Source organism: Arachis ipaensis, chromosome B4 (assembly GCF_059453495.1).
Source record: "Arachis ipaensis isolate K30076 ecotype BB chromosome B4, ASM5945349v1, whole genome shotgun sequence".
Classification (NCBI taxonomy): domain Eukaryota; kingdom Viridiplantae; phylum Streptophyta; class Magnoliopsida; order Fabales; family Fabaceae; genus Arachis; species Arachis ipaensis.
In genome coordinates, this window is record NC_142439.1 from 79,304,965 (window position 1) to 79,330,510 (window position 25,546).

At 37.9% G+C, this 25,546-nt stretch overlaps 1 non-coding gene across 1 annotated transcript; it reads right to left on the bottom strand.

Moving 5' to 3' along the window:
• Positions 1 to 22,603: 22,603 nt before the first annotated feature.
• LOC148568062 (small nucleolar RNA R71) lies at positions 22,604 to 22,710 on the bottom strand. Its single transcript, XR_015881927.1, has one exon. It is a non-coding gene; the product is annotated as a small nucleolar RNA R71 (small nucleolar RNA).
• Between the last annotated feature and the right edge of the window lie 2,836 nt (positions 22,711 to 25,546).

A 25,546-nucleotide genomic window follows, 5' to 3' on the forward strand; every position in this document is an offset into this window, starting at 1 on the left:
TCCTTCTGACATGCTTTCTGAATGGAGCATCATATGTATCTTCTATGATGGTCTGTCTGAACTATCCAAGATGTCATTGGACAGCTCTGCTGGAGGATCTCTTCATTTGAAGAAGACACCTGCAGAAGCTCAGGAAATCATTGAGATGGTTGTAAATAACCAATTCATGTACACTTCTGAAAGGAATCCTGTGAATAATAGGGCAAATCAGAAGAAAGGAGTTCTTGAGATTGATACTCTGAATGCCATATTGGCTCATAACAAAATATTGACTCAGCAAGTCAATATGATTTCTCAGAGTCTGTCTGGCATGCAAGCAGCAACAGGCAGTACCAAAGAAGCTTCATCTGAAGAAGAAGCTTACGATCCTGAGAATCCAGCAATGGAAGAGGTGAATTACATGGGAGAATCCTATGGAAACACCTATAATCCTTCATGGAAAAATCATCCAAATCTCTCATGGAAGGACCAACAGAGGCCTCAACAAGGCTTCAACAAAAGTAATGGTGGAAGAAATAGGTTTAGTAATAGCAAACCTCTTCCATCATCCTCTCAGCAACAGACAGAGAAGTCTAAGCAGAGCCACTCTAACTTAGCAACCATAGTCTCTGATCTAATTAAAACCACTCAAAGTTTCATGACTGAAACAAGGTCTTCCATTAGAAATTTAGAGGCACAAGTGGGTCAGCTGAGTAAGAAAATTACTGAACTCCCTCCTAGTACTCTCCCAAGCAATACAGAAGGGAACCTAAAGAGAGAATACAAGGCTATAAACACGTCCCACATGGCCGAATGCATAGAGGAGGAAAAGGCAGTGATTTTAACTGAGGAAGACCTCAATGGACATCCACTGGCCTCCAAGGAGTTCCCTAATGAGGAACCATGGGAATCTGAGGCTCATACAGAGACCATAGAGATTCCATTGAATTTACTTCTGCCATTCATGAGCTCTGATGAGTATCCTTTCTCTGAAGAGGATGAAGATGTTACTGAAGAGCAAGTTGTTAAGTACCTTGGAGCAATCATAAAACTAAATGCCAAGTTATTTGGTAATGAGACTTGGAAGGATGAACCCCCTTGCTCACCAAAGGACTGGATGACTTGACTAGGCAAAGATTACCTCAGAAGAGACAGGATCTTGGAAGGTTCTCAATACCTTGTACCATAGGCACCATGACCTTCGAGAAGGCTCTGTGTGACCTAGGGTCAAGCATAAACCTCATACCTCTCTCTGTAATGGAGAAGCTAGGGATCCTTGAGGTACAAACTGCAAGAATCTCACTAGAGATGGCAGACAATTCAAGGAAACAAGCTTATGGACTTGTAGAGGATGTCTTGGTAAAAGTTGAAGGCCACTACATCCTTGCTGATTTTATAATCCTAGACACTGGGAAGTATATGGATGAATCCATCATCCTTGGCAGACCCTTCCTAGCCACAGCAAAAGCTGTGATTGATGTTGACAGAGGAGAATTGGTCCTTCAAGTGAATAAGGACTCCCTTGTGTTTAAAGCTCAAGGATCTCCCTCTGTAACCATAGAGAGGAAGCATGAAAAGCTTCTCTCAATGCAGAGTCAAATAGAGCCCCCACATTCAAACTCTAAGTTTGGTGTTGGGAGGCCATCATCATGCTCTGAGTATCTGTGAGGCTCCATGAGAGCCCACTGTCAAGCTATTGACATTAAAGAAGCACTTGTTAGGAGGTAACCCAATTTTATTTAATCATATCTATTTATTTTCCATTGTTATTTTATGTTTTCTGTAGGTTGATAATCATGTGAAGTCACAAAAATAACTGAAAAAGCAAAAACAGAATGAAAAACAGTATTAAAAACAGCACACCCTGGAGGAGAAGCTTACTGGCGTTTAAACGCCAGTAAAGGTAGCAGAATGGGCGTTAAACGCCCAGTCTGGCACCATTCTGGGCATTTAACGCTAGAAATGGGCATCAGACTGGCGTTTAACGCCAGAAAATGGCACAGAGCTGGCATTAAATGCCAGAAAGGTGAGAAAAGCTGGCGTTAAACGCCAGAAATGGGCAGCAACCTGGCGTTTAACGGCAGGATTGGCACAGGAAGGGGCGTTTACATGCCAACATGGTGCATGGATGAGAAATTCTTGACACCTCAGGATCTGTGGACCCCACAAGATCCCCACCACCTCTTCTCTCTCTCTCTTCTTCACACCTTCCCATAACACCCTTCCCCAAATACCATTCACCAATCACCTCAGTACCTCTTCCCCAAAAACCCCTCACATATCAAAACCTACCCTCTTCTCCATAATCTCTTCACCAATCCACATCCATCCATCATAAAACCCCACCTACCTCACCATTCAAATTCAAACCACTAAACCCCTCTCCATCTCCTCTGATTCTTCTTCTACTTTCTTCTTTCTTCTTTTGCTCGAGGACGAGCAATCCTTCTAAGTTTGGTGTGGTAAAAGCATTGCTTTTTGTTTTTCCATAACCATTTATGGAACCAAAGGCCAGAGAAACCTCTAGAAAGAGGAAAGGGAAGGCAAAAGCTTCCACCTCTGAGTTATGGGAGATGGAGAGGTTCATTTCAAGGGTGCATCAAGACCATTTTTATGAAGTTGTGGCCTGACTAGGGGATGGTTGGAGTTCATCCAACGCTCAATCATTCCCACTAGCAACCAGTCTGAAGTTACTATAGATCGGGCTATCATGATCCATAGCATCATGATTGGAGAGGAGGTAGAAGTTCATGAGATTATATCCCTAGAACTCTACAAGGTGGCAGACAAGTCCTCCACTTTGGAAAGGTTAGCCTTCCCTCATCTCATTTGTCACCTCTGCAATTCAGCTGGAATTGACATAGAGGGAGACATCCTCATTGATGAGGACAAGCCTATCACTAAGAAAATGATGGAGCAAACAAGAGAGCCCACTTATGAACCTCACCAAGAGCATGAGGAAATTCCTCATCATAAGATTCCTGAGATGCCTCAAGGGATGCATTTTTCTCCACAAAACTATTGGGAGCAAATCAACACCTCCCTAGGAGAATTAAGTTCCAATATGGGACAACTAAGGGTGGAGCACCAAGAGCATTTTATCCTCCTCCATGAAATTAGAGAAGACCAAAGAGTCATGAGGGAGGAGCAACAAAGGCAAGGAAGAGACATTGAGGAGCTCGAGCACTCCATAAGATCTTCAAGAGGAAGAACAAGCCGCCATCACTGAGGTGGACCCGTTCTTTAATTTCCTTGTTCTTATTTCTATGTTTTTTGAATTTTTATGCTTTATGTTTATCTATGTTTGTGCCTTTATTAGATGATTATTAGTGTCTTAGTGTCTATTCCTTAAAGTTATGAATTTCCTATGAATCCATCACCTTGCTTAGATGAATTTTGAATTTTAAAATAGTTTAATTATTTTGATGTGGTGGCAATACTTTTTGTTTTCTGAATAAATGCTTGAACAGTGCATATTTTTGAATTTATTGTTTATGAATGTTAAAATTGTTGGCTCTTGAAAGAATCATGAAAAAGGAGAAATGTTATTTGATGATCTAAAAAATCATAAAATTGATTCTTGAAGCAAGAAAAAGCAGTGAAAAGCTTGCAGAAAAAAAATATATATGGGAAAAAAAAAAGAGAAAAGAAAAAGAAAGAAAAAGAAAAAGCAAGCAGAAAAAGCCAATAGCCCTTTAAACCAAAAGGCAAGGGTAAAATAAAAAGGATCCAAGGCTTTGAGCATCAGTGGATAGGAGGGCCCACATGAATAAAATCCTGGCCTAAGCGGCTAAAACCAAGCTGTCCCTAACCATGTGCTTGTGGCGTGAAGGTGTCAAGTGAGAAGCTTTAGACTGAGTGGTTAAAGTCGTGGTCCAAAGCAAAAAGAGTGTGCTTAAGAGCTCTGGACACCTCTAATTGGGGATTCTAGCAAAGCCGAGTCATAATTTGAAAAGGTTCACCTAGTTATATGTCTGTGGCATTTATGTATCCGGTGGTAATACTGGAAAACAAAATGCTTAGGGTCACGGCCAAGACTCATAAAGTAACTGTGTTCAAGTATCAACATACTGAACTAGGAGAATCAATAACACTATCTGAATTCTGAGTTCCTATAGATACCAATCATTCTAAACTTCAAAGGATAAAGTGAGATGCCAAAACTATTCAGAAGGAAAAAGCTAATAGCCCCGCTCATCTAATTAAGACTGATCTTCATAGATGTTTTCGGAATTTGTTGTATATTCTCTTCTTTTTATCCTACTTTGTTTTTAGTTGCTTGGGGACAAGCAACAATTTAAGTTTGGTGTTGTGATGAGCGGATAATTTATACACTTTTTGGCATTATTTTTAGTATGTTTTTAGTATATTTTAGTTAGTTTTTATTCAAAAGTCACATTTCTAGACTTTACTATGAGTTTGTGTGTTTTTCTGTGATTTCAGGTATTTTCTGGCTGAAATTGAGGGACCTCAACAAAAATTTGATTCAGAGGCTGAAAAAGGACTGCAGATGCTGTTAGATTCTGACTTCCCTGCACTCGAAGTAGATTTTCTGGAGCTACAAATGCTCAATTGGCGCGATCTCAATTGCATTGGAAAGTAGACATCCTGGGCTTTCCAGCAATGTATAATAGTCCATACTTTGCCCGAGATTTGATGGACCAAATAGGCGTTCTAAGTCAGCATAGAAATTCTGGCGTCAAAACGCCAGAACTGGCATAAAAGCTGGAGTTAAATGCCCAAATTGGCACAAAACCTGGCGTTTAACTCCAAGAAAAGTCTCTACACGTGAAAGCTTCAATGCTCAGCTTAAGCACACACCAAGTGGGCCCGGAAGTGGATTCTGCATCATTCACTCATTTCTGTAAACCCTAGGCTACTAGTTTTCTATAAATTGGACCTTTTGCTATTGTATTTAGATACTTTTCATAGACTATCATCTTTGATTAGTCGTATACTATCTTAGACCTTTATGGGGGCTGGCCATTCGGCCATGCCTGAACCTTCATTACTTTTGTATTTTCAACAGTGGAGTTTCTACACACCGTAGATTAAGGTGTGGAGCTCTGCTGTTCTTCATGAATTAATGCAAAGTACTATTGTTTTTCTATTCAACTCAAGCCTATTTCTTCTCTAAGATATACACTCGTTCTTCAACATGACGAATGTGATGATCCGTGAGACTCATCATCATTCTCACCTATGAACGCGTGCCTGACAACCACTTCCGTTCTACATGCAATAGCTTGAGTGCATATCTCTTAGCCTCCTGATTCATGACGCATGGTTGCCTCGCTTGAAAACCGAGCCTTCCATTCCATGAGATCAGAGTCTTTGTGTTATTGATGACATGTCAACATGTCATGTTTTTCTATGCTTTTTCATACAAGAAATTGATGATTTGTGCTTAAAAATTGAATGATTTTGTGCTTAATTGGTATATTTCTTTGATCTTTTAATTTTATAAATCTTGTAGGAAATAAGAAGAAAAAGAAGCAAAGAAGCACAAAATAAGCTAAAAAGGAGAAAAAAAGAGCTTTGGGATACACTTTGAAGTTGGAGCACACTTTAGAGCCTTAGGCCACGCTTTTAAAAGCGTGGCCCATGACCAAATAAAAGGAAAATAGGCAATCAGCACAAAGCTCAGCTCACAAGGTGAGCAGAGCGCCACAAGAGTGCAAAATGAGCTTGGAAAGCAAAATTTTGGCTAAGTTAAAATCTGGGCGCTCACAGCATGACCATGCCTCCTTTCCAGGGCAATAACTTGAGCTACAGATGTCCGATTGATGTGATTTTAATTGCGTTGGAAAGCTGACATTCAGAGCTTTCCAACGATGTATGGCAACCTATATTTGGCATGAAATAAAGGCACGAATGAAATGCATCTTTAAAGGCTAAAAATAAGCAAAAAAATCAGCAAATGCTTCCACCAAGGTTCGAAGGGGAAGACACAAGGAAAACAAGGAAAGCAAACTAGCGCTCAGCTCACTTAGAGAGCGCTGTAAGTGAGCATTGTCGTGCTTCTCTTCATGAAAAATCAAGAAAAATTGCTCCCCAAGTGCTTTCACCAAGGCTTGAACTTGGTACCTCCCCTTGGAAGCCAATGCTCAGCTCACAAAGTGAGCTGAGCGCTACCCATGGGCATCACACAAGCAATTTTGACACGGCAAGGGGCAACACAGCGAGCAACAAAATGGCACCAAGGCACCAATGCTCAACTCACTTTGTGAGCTGAGCTTTCCCCTGATGCTTCCCCAAGCAATTCTTCACATGGGCCAAAATTCAATTAAATTTCCTTTTGAACTCAACTCTTCACCAATTGAACCAAGGCCATCTAGGCCCACTCTTCCTCAAATCCAAAGCAAGCTAAGCCCATCATCATCACTCAATGGCACAAGGATTAGATAGATTAGGAATTTCATTTAATTGTAATTTTTTTTTTCATTTCATTTTCATTTTCATTTTGTAAAGCCTATATAAGGCATCATTTTCATCTTTGTTAAGAGAGCTCAATTGTATAGAGGCTGGCTCCATTAGGAAGAATAGGGAGCTCAATTGTATAGAGGCTGGCTCTACTAGAGAGCACTAGGGGGAATTGGGAAGGAGAATTGATCTCTCTTCTTCCTTGTTCTTGCTTCTACACTTTTACTTTTCTTGCTTTGAATTTTGGGTGGAGAATTGAAGAAATTTTGTTTCAATCTCACCTTGAATTCTCTCTTGTTCTTTTACTGCATAATTCAAATTTCATTTGCTATTTTAAATCTTCTTCTTCTGCAATCTGTTCTTTTACTTTTCTGTAATTATTCTCTTGTTGGATCAAGGAAGGACTTGAGATCTAGACTTGTTTTCTAGTCTCTTTGATTTCCTGAGATCTTCAACCACTTTTAAATTGCTGTAAATTAAGCATTGCTTTCTGTTTTTTTTTAATTCTTCAAGCACTTTTGTTTAAAATCTGCTGCATTTGATTTCACATTCTGGTTCTCGGATTGATTGCTCTCTGATCTCCTTGTTCCCGATTTACTTTCCTGCACTTTTGTTCCTCTGCACTTTACAGTTGAGTTGTTGTGATCTTGATTTATTCTTCCTGCAATTTAAATTTCCAGTTGCTTGATCTATTGCTTTCTTTAATTTTCAGCACCCACTCCCCTTTATATTTCATGCAATTTATATTTCTTGTCATTTAAGATTCTTGCAATTTACATTTCTTGCTCTTTAAGTTTTCTGCCCATTTACATTCTGCAACTTTAAATTCATTGCCATTTACTTTCTGTTGGATACAATTTCACACAATTCACTTCAATGTTAGCTTGACTAAACTAATCACCCACTAAAGTTGCTTGATCCATCAATCCCTATGGGATCAACATCACTCTAAGTGAGTTTTACTACTTGATACGACCCGGTACACTTGCCGGTGAGTTTTTGGTGTTTTGGAAAATTCATTTTTCCACAAAAATACCATCAAGTTTTTGGCGCCGTTGCCGGGGATTGATTTAGATCAACAATGATTAAGTGGGTGAGAAGTCTAGATCAAGCATTTTCTTTATTTTTTTTCTCTGTTCTAAGTTGAAACCAAGGTGTTTGAGTTATTGCCTCACTAAGAAATTCATCTCTGAGATATGAATTTCAATTTTCCTTGGTGTTGTGTTTTACAAAATTCAAATGGAGTTCAACTCATCTTATGATCAAACAAATTTTATGGGATATTACCCACCATCACCAATCTCTAATGGTGGCTGGGAATATCACCAAGAGAATACACATTCTGAGCACTCCAATTCATGGAGATTTGCTTCAGAGACACAAGATGAGCAAGAAAATCATATGGGATACCAACCACCACCACAAAATGATTCATATCATTATCCTCATGGTGGATGGAAGCATCACCAAAGAATGGAAGAGCATCCACCCTCACGTCCCAGTTTCTCATTTGAAAGATCTTCATCACTTGATTATGCCTCAACACAAAGTTTCCCCCAAAATCTATACAAGTCATCCTATCAATCACACAACTCATCCCACACCCCTCAACACAACTTCACCACAATACATCCATGTCACCAAAATTATTCTCAACCTTCATCTCTTGAACCAACAGATGAGGATTACCTTCAAGCCATTGAAATACATAGAAAACTAGTGGAAAGATACACAAAATCCCCATCCTGGAAAGAAATCGTCTTCAAGAAGATGAATGGGCCCTTAGAACAAACAAGGGGAAACTTAGAACCATCAAACAGTAAGGATGAAGACCAATTGATGGTTGTGAAGGATAAAGTGGAAGAGCAAGATGAGGAGGCTACTGCATCAAGTGAACTTTCAATAAAGAATGAGGTGGTTGAAAATGAAACTGCACTTGAGGTAACAAAGGAACATTCACAACCCTCACAAACTTCCCTTGAATCTGTGATCGAAAAATATGAAGAAGAGATGAAGAAATCTTGGGAAGAACAACAAACCTCCTCCATAAAAGAACTATTAAGTCAAATGTTCGGTGCAAAGAAAGGAGTGGAGGAGCATGAAAGTGAGGAAGTCATTCCAGAGAATTCACACTCAAGTGAAGCAGAAAATTACATGAAGGAAGGGCTCATGGAACCACCAATACAAGAGACTCTTGATGAAAAGAAGACTCCAACAATCACACAACCACCAAGACTTGGATTCAAGGAAGTGAAGGCAATTAACAAAAGCACCAAGAAGAGGATTGTGACCAAGCTACCAAGGACAACATTCAAGAGGAGGTCAACCACAAGCAATCCAACCCCTGGACCAATAGCAAGCAAGCTCAATCAAGCCATGTACAAAAGAAAGCTTGCTGAGAGGAAACGAAGACAGGGGGCAATAGCTGAATCTTCTCCTCTCTTGAAATTATTCCTCTTAACAAATTGGAAGAAGAGGAAGAAAGTGAAGAGCAACATGCCAACAGTAGGTAATGTTTCTCTTCCTTGCTTTGCTTTCTTTCTTTGCTTTGTTTAAATTCAATAAATTGGCATATGGTTACATTCTAAGTTTGGTGTTGCCTTGCAACAAATTGTTTTCAATCTTTTTGGATGATTGCATCAAATCAAAAATGAAAGTGACACACCAAGATTCTAAGTTTGGGGTGCCACTTATTTTCTATGCAATTCATTCAAGCAACACCACTTGTCTGCGTAATCATAATGCCTCTGCAGTTTTATTTTTCTCTTTTAATTTGACACTTTTTCATTCTACTTTCTTTAGTCATTTTTCTGTTTTAAAATGCTTTCATTTTAGTTTGCTTATTTACTGTGTTTGTTAAGACATTACCAAGAGAGCTTTATTCATGACAGATTCTTGGCTTGGTGATTATACTTAACACATAACAGTTTCACTTGCTTAGTTTTAATTCAAATAAATTGACATATGATTGCATTCTAAGTTTGGTGTTGCTATGTAACAGAATTTGGTTTAAATTCTTACAAGATACTTGCATTAATTCCAAGTGAAAGTGTCACACTAAGTTTGGTGTGCCACTTATCTTTTATGCAATGTATTGTGGTCACCTTCTTAAGTTTGCAATAACAATGTCTCTGTCTCTTGTGCCTTGATTATTATCTTTATTTTGCTTGCTTAGAACACATGTACTACTAACTTTTCATTGTGTAAGATATTCATGATCCATCTTAGCCCCATAGCCATTGTTCTAATTGTTGCTTGAGGATGAGCAAGCATTCTGAGTTTGGCAAGGGAAAGGGAAGAATAAGAGGAAAATGACAACAATAGAGAAGATGGACTATAAGGTTGTAGGGTTGGATTTGAGTATATTGCTCAAGCTCTTCTCTCCTCCCTCTTTCAAATTCTAATGTGAGTGTGTGTTTAATGTGTTTTGTGGCTACATGGGTTCATAAAATGAACCTTATATATGTTGGGCTTGGGCCCAACTTGGGCCCGGTCCAACCCGTTAGTGTTTTTAGCCTGTTTGGCCCAACTTCGGGCCAAACCTTAAAAATTAACGCTTGGTTTTCCATTTCTAATATTTTTCTAAGGTTTTTGACAGTTTTTACTTTTTCTCCGCCCTCTTTCAAACTCTCACTCTAACTTTTCAGAATCTACTTTGGGCAATTAATCACTTAATTAACCGGTTGAGTAGTTGCGGTTCTTACAAAGGGCATCCCCAATCGTCCAACTTAAGGACAATAAACAAAAGTGTTAGGTGGGAGACACCCCACCATGCTAACATCTTTCAAAATTTTTGTTTATAGCTTTAATTCATTACATTTTCTTTCTTTAAACTAGCTTAGGGTTAGTTTAATTTTGAGCTTAGTTAGATTAATTTTTTTGTATGGATCTTGTATTTGTGAAATTCTGGGTGTTTTGGGGTTGAAACCATTTGTTTAGATCAATTTTGGTACCTTAGAGTTTGGAAAAAAATTGGAGAAACAGAGCAGTTTGCGTGCGCACACACCTGTGCCTACGCACGCTAAACCCAAATCCTGCCTCTTGTGCGTACGCACTCAGATGTGCATATCCAAACTCAATTTTGCACCCTTTGCTGGTAGCGCTCGCACCTGCTTGTGCGTTCGCACCCTAGCCTTTTACCCTCTCTGTGCGTACGCACGCCCATGTGCGCAGGCTCACATGATCCTTTTTCATGTTAAAAAAAAATTCTTAGTGTGCCTACGCACACCTTTGTGCATACGTATAAACTGATTTCACCCTCTGGCAGGAGCGTCCGCACATGATTGTGCGTGCGCACCACCCCAATTTTACACCTTTTATGCGTGTGCACGGACATGTGTGCATACGCACAATTGCTTTATTACCACCACCCCACTTCTTTTCTTCTTCTTCCTTTTCTTTTTTTGTTCTTCTTCTCCCATGTCTCTGCTTTTCTTTTCTCCCACTTAATCATCACTCGCCTCTCACCACCCTCTTCATTTATTACTTATTTAGTTTAAATTTTCTATTTTTGGTAGATTAGGTTGTTAGCCTAGGTTACATTTTGGTGATAAGTGTTGGATTACTGATTTTATTTGCTAATTCTATTGAGATATTGCTGCTAATTCCTGTCATGACGCTCTTTTAGCATCATTGTTGTTGCTATTTATTTTTAGATATCTTTATTAAGGCCATACTTTACTGCTTGGCCTTGAATTTTGAATGTTGGACATTTGTGCATACCAAGTACTTATGACATTGCTTTTGTAAGAATCACGATTAATTAACCGTTTAATTAAATAATTAAATTTCCCAAAATAGGATTAAAAAATTTAGAATGTGAATTAGAAAAGTTAAATATAATTTTTGGACTCAGTAGATTTTTTTGAGTCAGAAAATATAATTTTCTACGAAAATCGCATAAAAACTCGAACCGACAGATGAATCGGCCAAACCGGTTTAAGTCTATCCGGTACTATGCGAGAATAATTAAACACAGTAGCAAGCCTTAGAAAAATATTTAAATTCGAAAACCGGGCGTTAATTTTAAAAGTTTGGCCCGAAATTGAGTCAAATGGACCAAAAAATGTGAACGGGTTAGACCGGGCCCAAGTTGGGCCAAAGCCCAACATATATAAGCACTTAAATGCACTTGCTTCAGCTCATTTCACACTTTCAAGAGAGGGAGAGCTTCTGAAGTGAGAAGAGAGTGAGGGTTTACAAGAAATACTATTTATCTCATCACTCAATTGACCATAACTCGAGCCATGGTGCTCCAATTCGTGTGCCGTCAGCGGCTACGAGAAGCTCTTGCTAAGCCCGTCACTTCTACATAAGCATTATGGTAAGCTTCTCGAAATTTCCTGTCCAGTTTCAAGTCCTTGTGAAATTCAAAAATTTGGTTTTGGTTTTGAGTGAAATCTTGTGTTTTCGGGTGTTTAGGTACACTCTAGCACTTGATTCCTATTCGGTTTTGACTCAATCAACGTTGGGTTAGGTGAGTTTATTCTCAAGCTTTGGAAAATTGTGATTATATTAAACCCTAGGTTGATTAGCTATGAATTATGTGTATATAGCTTGAATTGGTGTTATATGGAGAATGTTGGTGACTTGAAAGTGGACTTGGTGGCTTGATTGAGTATGAGAGAGAATGTGGAAACTTGGTGGAGTCAATTTGGTGATTTAGTACATATTGGGAATCGGCCAAGGTATGGTTTCGGTTTCCTCTATGTAATATATAATATTTCTGGATGCTTAGGCTAGTGACCCATAGGGTAGGTTGGATTGAATTGGTTGTTAAATTTGTTAAATGATGTTGTATGATGATTTGATGACTTTGGGTTATTTTGATGCAAGTTGGTATTGATGTTGATAAATGATGTTGGATGCTGAAATTGAAGTTGATTTCTCATGATTAGTGGTAATAGAATGATGATTGATGAGTTTGTTATGTGAAAAATAGTTTAAAGCGATATAATTGATAATTGGGTTTGAGAATTTGATGATATGAGTGGTAGAATGTGATACACATGGTAAGAACTGATGTGAGTTGAAGTTAGTGTGGTTTTGGTTTGGTTTTGGATGAAAATTTTGGTACATTGAGAAATTAGTGAACTTTTGTAAAAATGGATATTTGATGAAGTTCAACGGATCATATCTTGAGCTACAGTTTGTGAAATGGAATGAATTTTATATCAAATCAAAGATAATTTAAAGACCTTTAAAATGGTATCAATTTTGTAGAAATCCAAATTTTATAAAAACATATAATCGTTGCAAGTTGGTGTCTGAAATTTGAATTATGTGAATGCTGCAGAATTTGTGATTTATGGTTTGTGTGCACACGCACAACCTTGTGCGCATGCACACCCCGTTTATTTCTGAAAATGCACATACGCACACTCTTGTGTGCACGTACACAAGGGGATAGGGCTGCTGTTGGGAGCGCTAGCACGCTGTGCGCATACACAACCAACGAAGTTTTGCAAGCCGTATACATGCACAGCCTTGTGCGCACGCACACTCTGGAAGGTGCACTCTGTTGAGGGCATTCGCACGCAATGTGAGAATGAGCAAAATGGAAATTTTTACTTCCTGTGCGTACGCACACCTCTATGCGTACACACACTTCTTGAAAATCCTCCTGGGTGCGCGTACGCACAACCCTATTCATACGCACACTGCCCTGTTTTTCAATAAAAACCTTGTTTTTTACTGTTTCACCTTCCTGGAAAGCTTATAAACTTCCATGAAACTTATATAAGACTCTTTGGCTTGTTTTTGGATGTCAAAACACAGAAAAGGTCCTTGGCGATCTAATTCGGTATTTCTGGTAAAAAGTTAGAGAACGGAGGCTTAGGTTTCTAGAGTACTGAGGATGGTTTTGGTTGAATGAGAAAGCAGCATATGGTATTGGTGATTATTGATAATGAATTGTGAAAGTGGTGAACTGATGAGTTCTAAATGAATTGTGAAAGTGGTGAACTGATGAGTTCAGAATGAATTGTGAAAGTGGTGAACTGATGAGTTCTGATGAATTGTGAAAGTGCTGAACTAATGAGTTCGGAATGAATTGTGAAAGTGGTGAACTAATAAGTTCTGAATGAAATAATTTTTGAAAACCACTGATGAAATATTTTAATGAGATTGTTGAGACGTTATGCGCCTGGCAGGGACGATAGGTTAATCCCGCCTGTCGAGGTCGTAATGATATATTATTTGATGAGATTGACATTGAGACACTATGCACCTGGCAGGGACGATAGGTTAATCCCACCTGTCGAGATCGCAACGGCGGCGTAAGGACGGTAGGTTCATCCCGCTTACGTTGAGATGTGAGGTCTGTGGCAAGTGTGTCCCGCTCGCATCCCTTCAGAATCACTATAGTGTGTAGGCACTGACATCCTAGACCATGATCCGGGCACAAAATCTCGGGGGTTCCCAATATGAGACCGAAGGGCGACATCTCCATGGAGATGTGTCGGGTTGGCAGTTGAAACCGACAATGTGATATCACAGCTAATAAGACAGGCATTCATCATGTGCATCTTTTATCTGTTTGCTTGCTTTGCCGACTTGTATTGCTTGCCTAATTGTATAACATGCCTAATTGCCTATTTGAATTACTTGACATATATGCTTATACACGTGCTTTACTTGCATCATGTTAATTGTGTATTCTACTGGGTTTGAGGAGGTTCGGAAGGCAGTGGCAATGGGATCGCATGGAGGATAGGTTGGTGAAGGCTGTGGGACAGCGGAGAGTTGTTAGTTTTGAAATCCACTAAGTTAGATTACCCCTTTATTGTTATGGTTTTAAGTGATGTTTTAATGTTTTAGTTATGCTTTAAGTTGAATCTTGTGATGGATATGAAGTTCTAGGATTGCCTCTAGTGTCCCAGAGTCTTATATCTTACATCACTGGGCACTGTTACCATACTGAGAACCTCCGGTTCTCATACCATATTCTGTTGTTATTTTTCAGTTGCAGGTCGCAACCCACCTCGGTGAGTTGCTTGGTGGTGACAGAGCGGAGGATCGCTATCTTGTTTGAAGTCTTTTTGATTATTTTGTTTAAGATCTCTCACTTTTGTATTTATTTTGCCTAGAGGCTTGCTTTGAAAGGAAGTTTGTATAAGCTGTTTTAACTGTTTAAACTCTATATGTTTGTATGTAACTAGCCGGCTTAAACTCCGCGAGCAGTGGCGAGATCTCTATATTATTATCTTTTGATATATCTATATACATATATCTTGATATCTGTACGTATATCTTGTGCTTCGTTTAGTATAGCTTCGTGAGTACGTTTTGCGTTTTTCAAACTCTATTTTTGAGCTTAATTCTTCATCGAGCTTCTAGAATATATTATTTCCTTCTATATAAATATGTATAAGCTTTATAATTGTCGTAACCTTTGATTAACCTTTGCTTTATGACGCGAGGTAAGGCTTAGGGTAATTAGGGTGTTACAGCTTTCAAGAACATTATTGGATTTCTAAATTGCATGTTGTAGCTAGCCACCATGTAATTTGAATTCAATATTTAAAAATTGTATGTAGTTGATGTATGTTTTGTTAGGTGATGCTTGTTATGATTTATTTTTAGTTACATCACCTAGTTGATGCATTAAAATTGAGGAATTGTGAAATTGGAGCATAGGCTCACTTAGTGACATTTTTTGAGCTTTTCAAGCTTTGTGGACCATGCTTGCTATGTGATTAATCTCATCTTATATCTCTCTTTTCCTAAATTGCATAGCAACCATGTTTCCCACTTCATGTCAATTAGGTGATGCAAACAAATTTCAAAATGTGTCATTGCTTGGTGTGGGAGTTCTATATTTCATTGGTTCATTGAATTCTCTTGCACATCACCCAATTTTCATCTATCATCCTTTAACAATTATTTTATTCTTGCTTGAATACTTTTATGCTCCTTTATTACTTGTTTGTTTATCTTAACCCACAAGTTTCTTTTAAAGTATCTCAAGCACACTAGAATGAGTGAAGTGTATGCTTCTTTTGTGTAATTGTTCCATAGCTTTCTATGCTAGTGTGTGTGTTCTAAACCACGCGCAACTTAGAATTCACACTTATTTTCATCAATGTAACAAACTAATTCCCTCACCTCATTTTAGTGATCATTAAGTCATTCCAACAATCTGTGCTTCCTTGCTTTTGCATGTCCTCATCTTACTATCCTATTTTTTATCTTTCATGGATGATTCACTATAAGCAAAACAAAGGATGCGAAAGAAAGAACATGCAGCAAGCGATTGACCCACCAGCTGAAGGTGACAATCCGTATAGTCGTTGTACCCCCCTTGCTCATCTCTGAATGCACTGAGGACGGTGCAAACCTTTAAGTGTGGGGAGGTCGTCCGACTGATCGCCAATCTTGGGTGAAAAATTCTAATCCCAAACACATTCACATTTTATTTTTTTGTAGTCTGTATATATTTTAAAGCTTTAATTGCATTCTTCTTAGTTTATTGCCTTTCTTTTCATATATACATATACAATAAGCCTATTTAAAGTAATGAAATTTTCCAAGAAAAACATTCTTAATAGGGCATTAATATCCTAATTGATTTAAGTCGATATTTGATTCATTGAAACTTGCTTGAAATATATTATGGAACATAGTTTTTGAGCTAAGAACACACAATCATGTAAATTTTGAGCCTAATTGTGTGGTTACACTATATTAACCACTATTTCATTCTTGTGTGTATTATTGACGAGGGCCAAGAGTGGGTTCAAAATTTCACAAATAGAATTGGTGTTGCAAGTATAGTCCAAACCAACAATTATCCTTAATCAAAGTTTAAATAAAGATTTGTCACAATTCAAATCAAATAACTGAGAGTTTTAAATCCTGGGTCGTTCTCCCTAGGAATTGTAATGAAGTGCTCAATTATTGGCTATGAGGGAATGGGGATTTGATGGTAAGAGGCAAGAAATGTGAATAGCAAGAAATTAAAGAAACAAACAATAACTAAACACCAAAAGGAATCAAACTCAAGGCAATTAATCAAAAGAAAGAAAAATTCAAATGCTAGAAACCTCTTGGCAAGGATTGAGAGTTAAGGTCACTTATCCTAGCCATTGACCACAAACATAGATGATTATGAAGAGTTAGTCCTACTTATTCAACCCTAACATTGAGGATAAGTCAAATAGGCATATTTGATCTCAATCCACAAGTCCTAGCCTACTCACTAATTAGCTTAGTGAAAGACTAGCGTTAGTGAAAACCAAATCAACTAACGACTCTAATATATCAATCAAGAATGGACTCAAGGTTACCTAGGTCCTCAATTCCAAGCCAAGAGTTTGAAAAGCTACACTAAAACTAAGCCAAATGCAAGATAGCAATAATAACAAGTCAATTAAATAACAATAAACAAAGAAACATTAAATTGCATTAATAGAAATTCAAATTAACAAGAGTTGATCAACAATAAAATAACCAAATAAAAGAAATAACAAGTAAAACTAAAAGAAGTAAGATTCTAGAATAAGAAATAGTAAAAGAAACTAAATCAAGATAAGAATTAAGACCTATATCTAAGATGAAATTAACTAAATCTAACCTAATTCTAGAGAGAAGAGAGAGCTTCTCTCTCTAGAATAACTTAAAGCATGTTACGAAACTAAACCTAATTGCTCTCCCTTTGTTCCTTTTTGAATTAGGGTTGAAATAGCTTCAAAAATGAGTTAGATTGGGCTCTTGAAGCCCATAATTTTCCCCCATCATTTTACATTTAATGAAGTCACGTGCTGCACGTCACGCGTATGTGTGGGTCACACGTACGCATCGCTTGACGAACTCTGGTCACGCGTATGCGTGGGTCACGCATACGCGTTGCATGGCAGATTTTCAAAACTTAATTTCTTCATGAATTTTTCACTTTACATGCTTTTTCTTCACTTCTTCAATCCATACTTGCCTTATAAACCTGAAATCACTCAACAAACACATCAAGGCATCAAATGGAATTAAAGTAAATAGAATTTAGCAATTTTAGGGCCTAAGAAGCATATTTTTTGCTATTAAGCACAAATTAGGAGGAATTCACAAAACCATGCTATTTTAGTGAATAAATGTAGGAAAAGTTGATAAAATTTACCAAATTAAAGCTAATAAATACCATAAAATGTGGATTTATCAGTTATTCTCTTTTTATGATTACAATCTTTGATTTTTTTTATTCTTTCTGTCCATTATTTGATGTATATATGCATTTATATGATTGAGGCCATCATTTTTTTAGCGCACTTACCCAAATAGCCTACCCTTTTATCCACCTTTGTTAACCAATTTTGAGCCTATTTTAATCCTTTTTTGTTTTTTATTTTAACACATCACTACCTCTAAGTGAAAAATAATAAATGTCCTTAATTTGAATCTTTGATTAGCTTAGGCTAGTGAGAGTGTGTATCATTTAAGTGTGGGAAAGTTTAGGAACATTGGTAGAGATAAAAGTATAATTTTGTATTTTGTTGAAGATCTTGGGAATTCAGTACATACTCATGCATTAAATGTTCAAACCATATGCATTGATACTGACAAAGAGAATTCTTGTATAATTTGTAATCAATCAAAACAAGAATCAATTTGTTGGTACCATAGTCCAAACCAACAATGAATTCTCAAGATCAAATATTAAATCCAATACAAAATATAAATCGAGAGTCTTTCAACCTCGGGTCGTTCTCCCTAGGATGCAATTGGAATGTTACTCTTTCGGTTGTGAAGGCAAAAAGGGGGTTTGCAAATCAAAGAACTAAAGATTAAAAGAAGTAAGTAATAAAAGAACTAAGCAATGATCAAAATTGAGAATTAAGGCAAGTAAAGAGAAAACAAGATCAAAACTAGTGAAAATGCTATAAATGCAATGAAAGAGCCTTGACTTGGGAAGGAGGATCCAAGGAATCCTATCATCGCCATAAGCACAACTATGGTAATTATGATGAGTCAATCTCGCCTAGTCAACCCCAACCATCGAGGAGTAAGTCAAGCAAGCATAATTGACCTTAATCCATAAGTCCTAGCTAACTTACCAAACTAGTTGATAAAAAGCTAGCGTCAATGGAAACAAAAGTCAACTAACTACCCAAGAATTACCACTAAATGTCGGACATTATGACTCTAGTATCCTATGAACTCAAACCACAAGTCAAGGTGGAAAAATCTACTCAAAACTCATAATTGGCATTTTTACAAACACCTTGTGTGCATAAAACTAAAACATGGAAAATTGCAAAGTAAAATAGAAAGCTATAACCAACTATGCACAAAATCAACAATAAACATCCAAACAAACATAAAGAAAGCATGAAACATAAAATTCATCAATCAAAACTTCAAGAAACTCAAAATTGCAATTATAAACAAAGTAACTTGAACCATAAGAAAATAAAGGCAAAAGCAATGTATTTAAAGAGAAGATCAAGAGTACTTAAAATAAAAGAAGCAAAAATCCAAAGAAAATCTTGCTATAAAATGCTACAATGGAAATGGAAATTAAACCTTAAGAGAGCATTCTCTACTCTACTCCAACTCCTACTCCTAATGCATTTTCTACCTAATCTACCTCATGAAAGCTTGTTCTTCATATGTGTTTAATCCCCTTATATAGCACTCCAAAATTTGCATCCAAGCCTTCTAAAATGGGCCAAAAGCCCTCAGAAAAAGCATAGCACGTGTTTCATTAACAAAATCACGTGCAGGGACCTGTGCGGACGCACAGATGTGTGCAGCCGCAAACTTTGCTGAATGTTGACCTGTGCGTACGCACAGGTAGTCGTGCACACGCACACTTGGCTAATTCGGTCTTGTGCGTACGCATGCTTGCTTGTGCGCATGCAGACCTTGGTGTGTGTGCTTTTCCTTGTTTTCTTCATGTTTTCTCCCTCATACATGCTTTCTTCCACTTTTGGCTATCCATTATTGCCTCTAAGGCCTGAAAACACTCAGCAAACATGTCATGGCATCAAATGGAATAAAAGTAGAATTAAATTGCTCATTTCAAGCACAAAATTGCAAGTTTTTACATTTAGGATCAAATTGGGGAAAAAACACAAAAGTATGCTATTTTGGTGCTTAAGTGTGAGTTCATGTGCTAGAATCCATCCAAATTAAGTCAAAATATACCATCAAATATGGACTCATCAATTTTCCCACACTTAAACAATAGCATGTCCTCATGCTAAACCAACAAGGAAAACAATCAAGAAGGGTTCAACTTATTAAATGCAACTATCTATATGCCTGCAAGTATATATATATATATATATATATATATATATATATATATATATATATATATATATATATGAAATTGGTGAAAACAAAAAATCAAATTCCCAAGCAAGTATATACAATTTGGGCAAGGCAAAGAGATAATTTGATGCAAGCAAAATCTAGAGAAATGATTCAAGTTTCAACATGAAGCAACTTGCAAGAATACATGATAAGTGAGGTGGAAACATAGAATTGAGTCATCGAACCCTCACTAGGTGTGTATACACTCTCATCACTCGGTGTTTTGGGTATAATCACTCAAGTCTCCTCCTAATCATGCTTTCAAGGATTTGTCTTTCATCTAACCATCAACAAACATATGATAAATGAATGAAATTATCATGAGGACTTATTAGGGTTGTAATGGGGCTAGGGTTAAGGTGGGATAGATATGGCTAAGTGGACTAAAGAATTGGATCTTTGATTAGCTCAAGTATCTCACTCAACCTATATCAACCAAATCACAAAAATGCATTCTAACCACCCATTACTTCTTTTCACACACACATGCCTTAGTTTCTATTCAAAACACATATGCATTTCTTATTCATTTTTTTCTTTTTCTTTGGGATAACTTTTGTCCCATCTTATTACTATATTTTTCTTTCATTTCATATTTTTTTTCTATGACAAATGCATATGGTTGAAGCAAATTGATACATGAATGTGCACCCGTTTTTTCCAAAATTTTCAATAAGTACCCAAAACAGAATTTTTCTCTACCCAATGCTTTCCATCCCCCACACTTAAAAGACACACACCTCAACCTAAGTGATAAACCACTATTTTATGGTTTATATTGTGTTTAATTGTGTGGTTTTATCATGATCCTTACCCACTTATTCATTAAATTAGCATGAAATTATAATTCCTTCCTGAATTTATAACATGTTTGAAAACTGCTTCCTAGAGACTTTAATTATGTATTTTTAATTCTCCTTTATTCCATTCGATGCCGTGATCTGTGTGTTGAGTGTTTCAGACTTTATAGGGCATGAATGAGTTGGAGATTGGAAAGGAAGCTAGCAAAAATGGAAGGAACACAAGAATTTGAGGAGGTAACCAGCGAGAAGTGACACGGTCGCATGGCTCACGCGACCGCGTGAAGGAGAGCAAATCGCAGTGACGCGGCCGCATGGTTCACGCGGCCGCGCGGATTGGAAAAGCTCAAGCGACGCGGTAGCGTAGATGACGCGAACGCGTGGCAAGGAAAAGCGCGAATGACGCGTCCGCATGGATGACGCGATCGCGTGACATGTGCGATCTGCATAATCTGCAGAATTTGTTGGGGGCAATTTTGGACCTTATTTTGACCTAGTTTTCGGCCCGGAATAGCAGACTAGAGCCAGAGAATATGCAGAAACAAAAGACAACATTCATTCTAGACAGTTTTTAGATCTAGTTTTACTCCCTTAGGTTTCTCTCAATAGGTTTTAGAATTTTAATTTTCAATTGGTCTTAGCATTGGAACATTGGGAAGAGTTATTTTTCCTCATCAAGACTTTGTTATTCTAGTTCATTTTCTTAACTTGGTTTTATTCTTCCATGTTCTTTGCTTTGTTCAATTTTGTCATTTGAATACTTTCATGATTATTTAATATAAGGATTATTTCTTCCATTTTAATTTATTTTCCATTCCAATAATCATGTCTTCTTTTAATTCCCTTTCATGTGTTATGGATTTATTATTTACAATGAGTGAGTAGTTCCCTCACTTGATGGGGAGTTGATTGAAAGGAACTCTTGAGTTGGAAGGATTGAAAGAAAATTTGTAATTGGGTTAATTGTTGGATTGTTATCTAATCACTAACACCAATCCCTTTGAATTAAGTGGATTGCAACTCGTGAATAGATCCAGCATTCCAACTTATTTGACTTTCCTTTACCTAGTAAAGGATAACTAAACAGAACAACCATTAATTATAAATTCATCTTAAAATCATCCCATCAATAATAGAGATTCCAACTAATCAACTCCCAGCCAAGGCTTTTATTCATACTATTTAATTTTCCTCAATTTAATTTCCCCTTTACTTAACTCAACTTCTTGGAACATCTGATTAATAAAATAGCACACTTTCCTACAACTCGTTGGGAGACGACCTGGGACTCCAACTCCCAGTAATTTTTAATTTAAACTCTCTGTGACATATTTCTAAATTGATAGGCAGATTTTTGGTGAGTTAAGAACTATATTTGCAACGTAACTATTTTAATAATTTTTAATTCACCAACTTCTGCGTCCCATCAATTTTTGGCGCCGTTGTCGGGGAGTTGCAATAGAGTGCTAAAGTAATTAATTAGAAATTATTTATTTGCATTTTATTTTATTTTGCTACTATGAGCTGCATGGTTCTTCCGTCAAATGACGCGTTCACTTCCTGATCCGTGCTTGCTAATATTCGACCCTGAAATGGAAAGAACTATTTCACGAATAAGGCGAGAACAGCGTCAGTTAGTCCGCTCTGAGGGCGGATCTGAAAGTGAACTTGAGGAAGAAACCAGTCCCCATTCTACTGATTCGGTTGTTTTACGTGCAGAAGACATGGCAGCTAGGAGAGTTACCATCCAGGAGGAAGGAGCCCCTGATTTTACAATGCAACCATTTCAAGCGCATCATCCAGCGGTAGCTACAGATTTTAAAATAAAGACCGCTCTGCTAAATTTGATGCCCAAGTTTCATGGCCTACCTGCTCAAGAGCCTATCAAGCACTTGAGAGATTTCCAAGTAGCCTGTTCTACTGTCAGGCGTGATGGTACTGATGAAACTTCAATTTTGCTGAAAGCTTTCCCGTTTTCTCTTGAGGGAAAAGCAAGAGAGTGGTACTACACTCAACCTCTGGCAAATGTATCCAACTGGGATATACTCAGAAAGGAGTTTTTGGAGAAATTCTTTCCATCTGAAGTTACTGATAAACTGAGGAAGGATATTTCCACAATTGTTCAGGATGACAATGAGACTCTCTTTGAATACTGGGAGCGCTTCAATAATCTTCTGGAAGCATGCCCCCACCACAGGATTGACAAGATAGTGTTACTTAGCTATATCACACAGGGCATGAGGCCCCAAGATAAGTCCACATTGGAAAGTGCTAGCAATGGGTCTATGAAGAAGTACAAGACCACTGATGAGGTTTGGCAATTGATCAGTGATTTAGCTGAATATACTAGGAACCACAGGCAAAAGCAAGGCCGTTCAAGAGCTGTTGCAGAAGTATCCTCTAACAGAGAGACTGCTGCTCTAGCTCAGAGTATATGTGAGATGACCAACTTGCTGAAGCAGATGCAATTGAATCAACAACACGCTCAGCAAGCTCCTCCACCACAGCAACAACGAGATGACCAACTTGCGGAATCTGTGCTGATTATAGCCATTAAACTGACGAGTGCCCGCAGCTCCAACAAGAAGACAACATGGTGGCATCCACTCATAACTTCTATGACCACCCCAACCATGGGTACAATCAAAGTGGAAATAATAACCATGGATGGCAGGACAAATCTAACCAGAATTGGAGGGACAACAATAACAGAGGAGGCCGAGATAATCAGGGAAATCAGAGGTGGAATAATAACAACAACAGGCAGTAGAATCAACCTTACAGAGCACCTCACCTGAGGCAAAACCAAGGACCACAGAACAATCAACAGCAGACATCTCAATTTACTCATTCTTCTTTATCTCCTAATGAAGAGTTGCTACAATCTTTTGAGCGAAGACAACAGACCATGGAAAATAACATGAATAGTATTAACGCCAGTCTGAATGGTTTCACCTCTACTTTGCAAGCTCTTATGTCACAGCTCGGATCAACACAAAATTCCAGTAACCAACCTTCAAGTTCCACTGGAATCCCCTCTCAACCATTACCTAATCCAAAGGGAGGCATTAATGCCATCACCCTAAGGTCTGGAACCACACTGCAGGAGAGGAATCGGGAGGAACCAAGCCCACCAGAACACACCTCAGCTAAAGAGGTAGTAGAAATAGAAGATGTTGAAGAGGAAGAGGACATACAGGACATAGCTGAAGAAGAAATAGCTCAACCAAAGGAGGAAGCACCAAAAGGCGCAGACACCACAGAAAACACTACTCCTATTCCATTTCCACAACTTGCAAGGAAGCCCAGGAAGCAGCTGGAACCCGACCCCAAAATGGTAGAAATATTCAAAAAGGTTGAGGTAACTGTTCCCCTTTTTGATGTTATTCACCAGGTACCTAAATATGAAAAGTTTCTAAAAGACTTAGGTATCCATAAAGACAAAATTAATGAATTAGAAACTATTCCTTTAGGTAGTTCTATATCTGCTTTAATGGGAGGATTACCTGAAAAATGTAGTGATCCAGGTTCTTGTATAGTTAGCTGTACTATTGGTGGTGTAGTAATTTATGATTGCATGTGTGATTTAGGAGCATGTGTTAGTATAATGCCTTTGTCTATATATGATATTTTGAGGCTCCCTCCCTTAAAAAGGTCGGCAGCTCGTTTTGTGTTAGCAGATAAAAGCATTATTACAGTGGCTGGAGTTGCTGAAGATGTTTTGGTAAACATTAAAGGGCTTACATTTCCCACTGATTTTTATATCTTGGAGATGCCCCATAATAATTCAGATAAGCCATCATCAATCCTACTTGGAAGACCATTCCTGAAGACATCAAAATTCAAATTGGATGCTTTTTTAGGAACATACTCCTTTGAAATAGATGGCTGCATAGTAATCTTCAATATGAATGGAGTCATTGACAACCCCCTAGAAGATCGCTCTATCTTTCAGTGTGATGTCATAGATGAAAGTGTAGCTAAAGTTCACAAGGAAGAATTAGAAGAGAGGCACACTGGACAAGGTCCAAGTGTGGGGACCCTCTTAACTGACAATGAGGGCACTTCGTCATTTTCACAAGCTCCAGATAATCCAGAGCCTACCCATGATCAAAAGTTAGAATTGAAACCCCTCCCTCCAAATCTCAAATATTCTTATCTTGAAGATGAGCAGAGGTTTCCAGTTATCATTGCAAGGGAACTTACTTCTCAACAAGAAGAGCAGTTACTTGATGTGCAGAGGAAGCATAAGAAGGCAATTGGGTGGAGCTTGGCAGACATAGTAGGCATCAACCCTCAAGTATGTGAGCACAGAATACTTTTAGAAGAGGTAGCAAGACCTGTCCGCCAACCCCAAAGAATATTGAATCCCACCATCTTGGAAGTTGTCAAAAAGGAAGTGACCAGACTATTAGAAGCCGGTATCATATATCCCATTTCAGACAGTGAATGGGTAAGCCCAGTACAAGTGGTGCCCAAGAAGTCTGGAGTCACTACAGTGAAGAATGAGCATGGAGAGCTCATAGCAACTAGAGTTCAGAATGCTTGGAGAGTCTGCATTGATTACAGGCGTCTCAACCAAGCTACCCGTAAGGATCACTACCCACTTCCATTCATTGATCAAATGCTAGATCGCCTGTCAGGTAAATCACATTATTGCTTTTTAGATGGTTACACAGGTTATTTCCAGATTCATATAGCTCTTGAGGATCAGGAAAAGACTACTTTTACATGTCCTTTTGGGACTTATGCTTACAAGAGAATGCCCTTTGGCTTGTGCAATGCACCAGCTACTTTCCAAAGGTGCATGATGAGTCTTTTCTCTGATCTTATTGAGGACTGTATGGAAGTTTTTATGGATGATTTTAGCGTTTATGGTGATTCTTTTAGCCTTTGCTTAGATGGATTATCTAGAGTATTAGATAGATGTGTTAATACAAACCATGTATTAAATTTCGAAAAATGTCACTTTATGGTAAAATAAGGAATTGTATTAGGACATGTGGTATCTAATAATGGCATTTCTGTAGACCCAG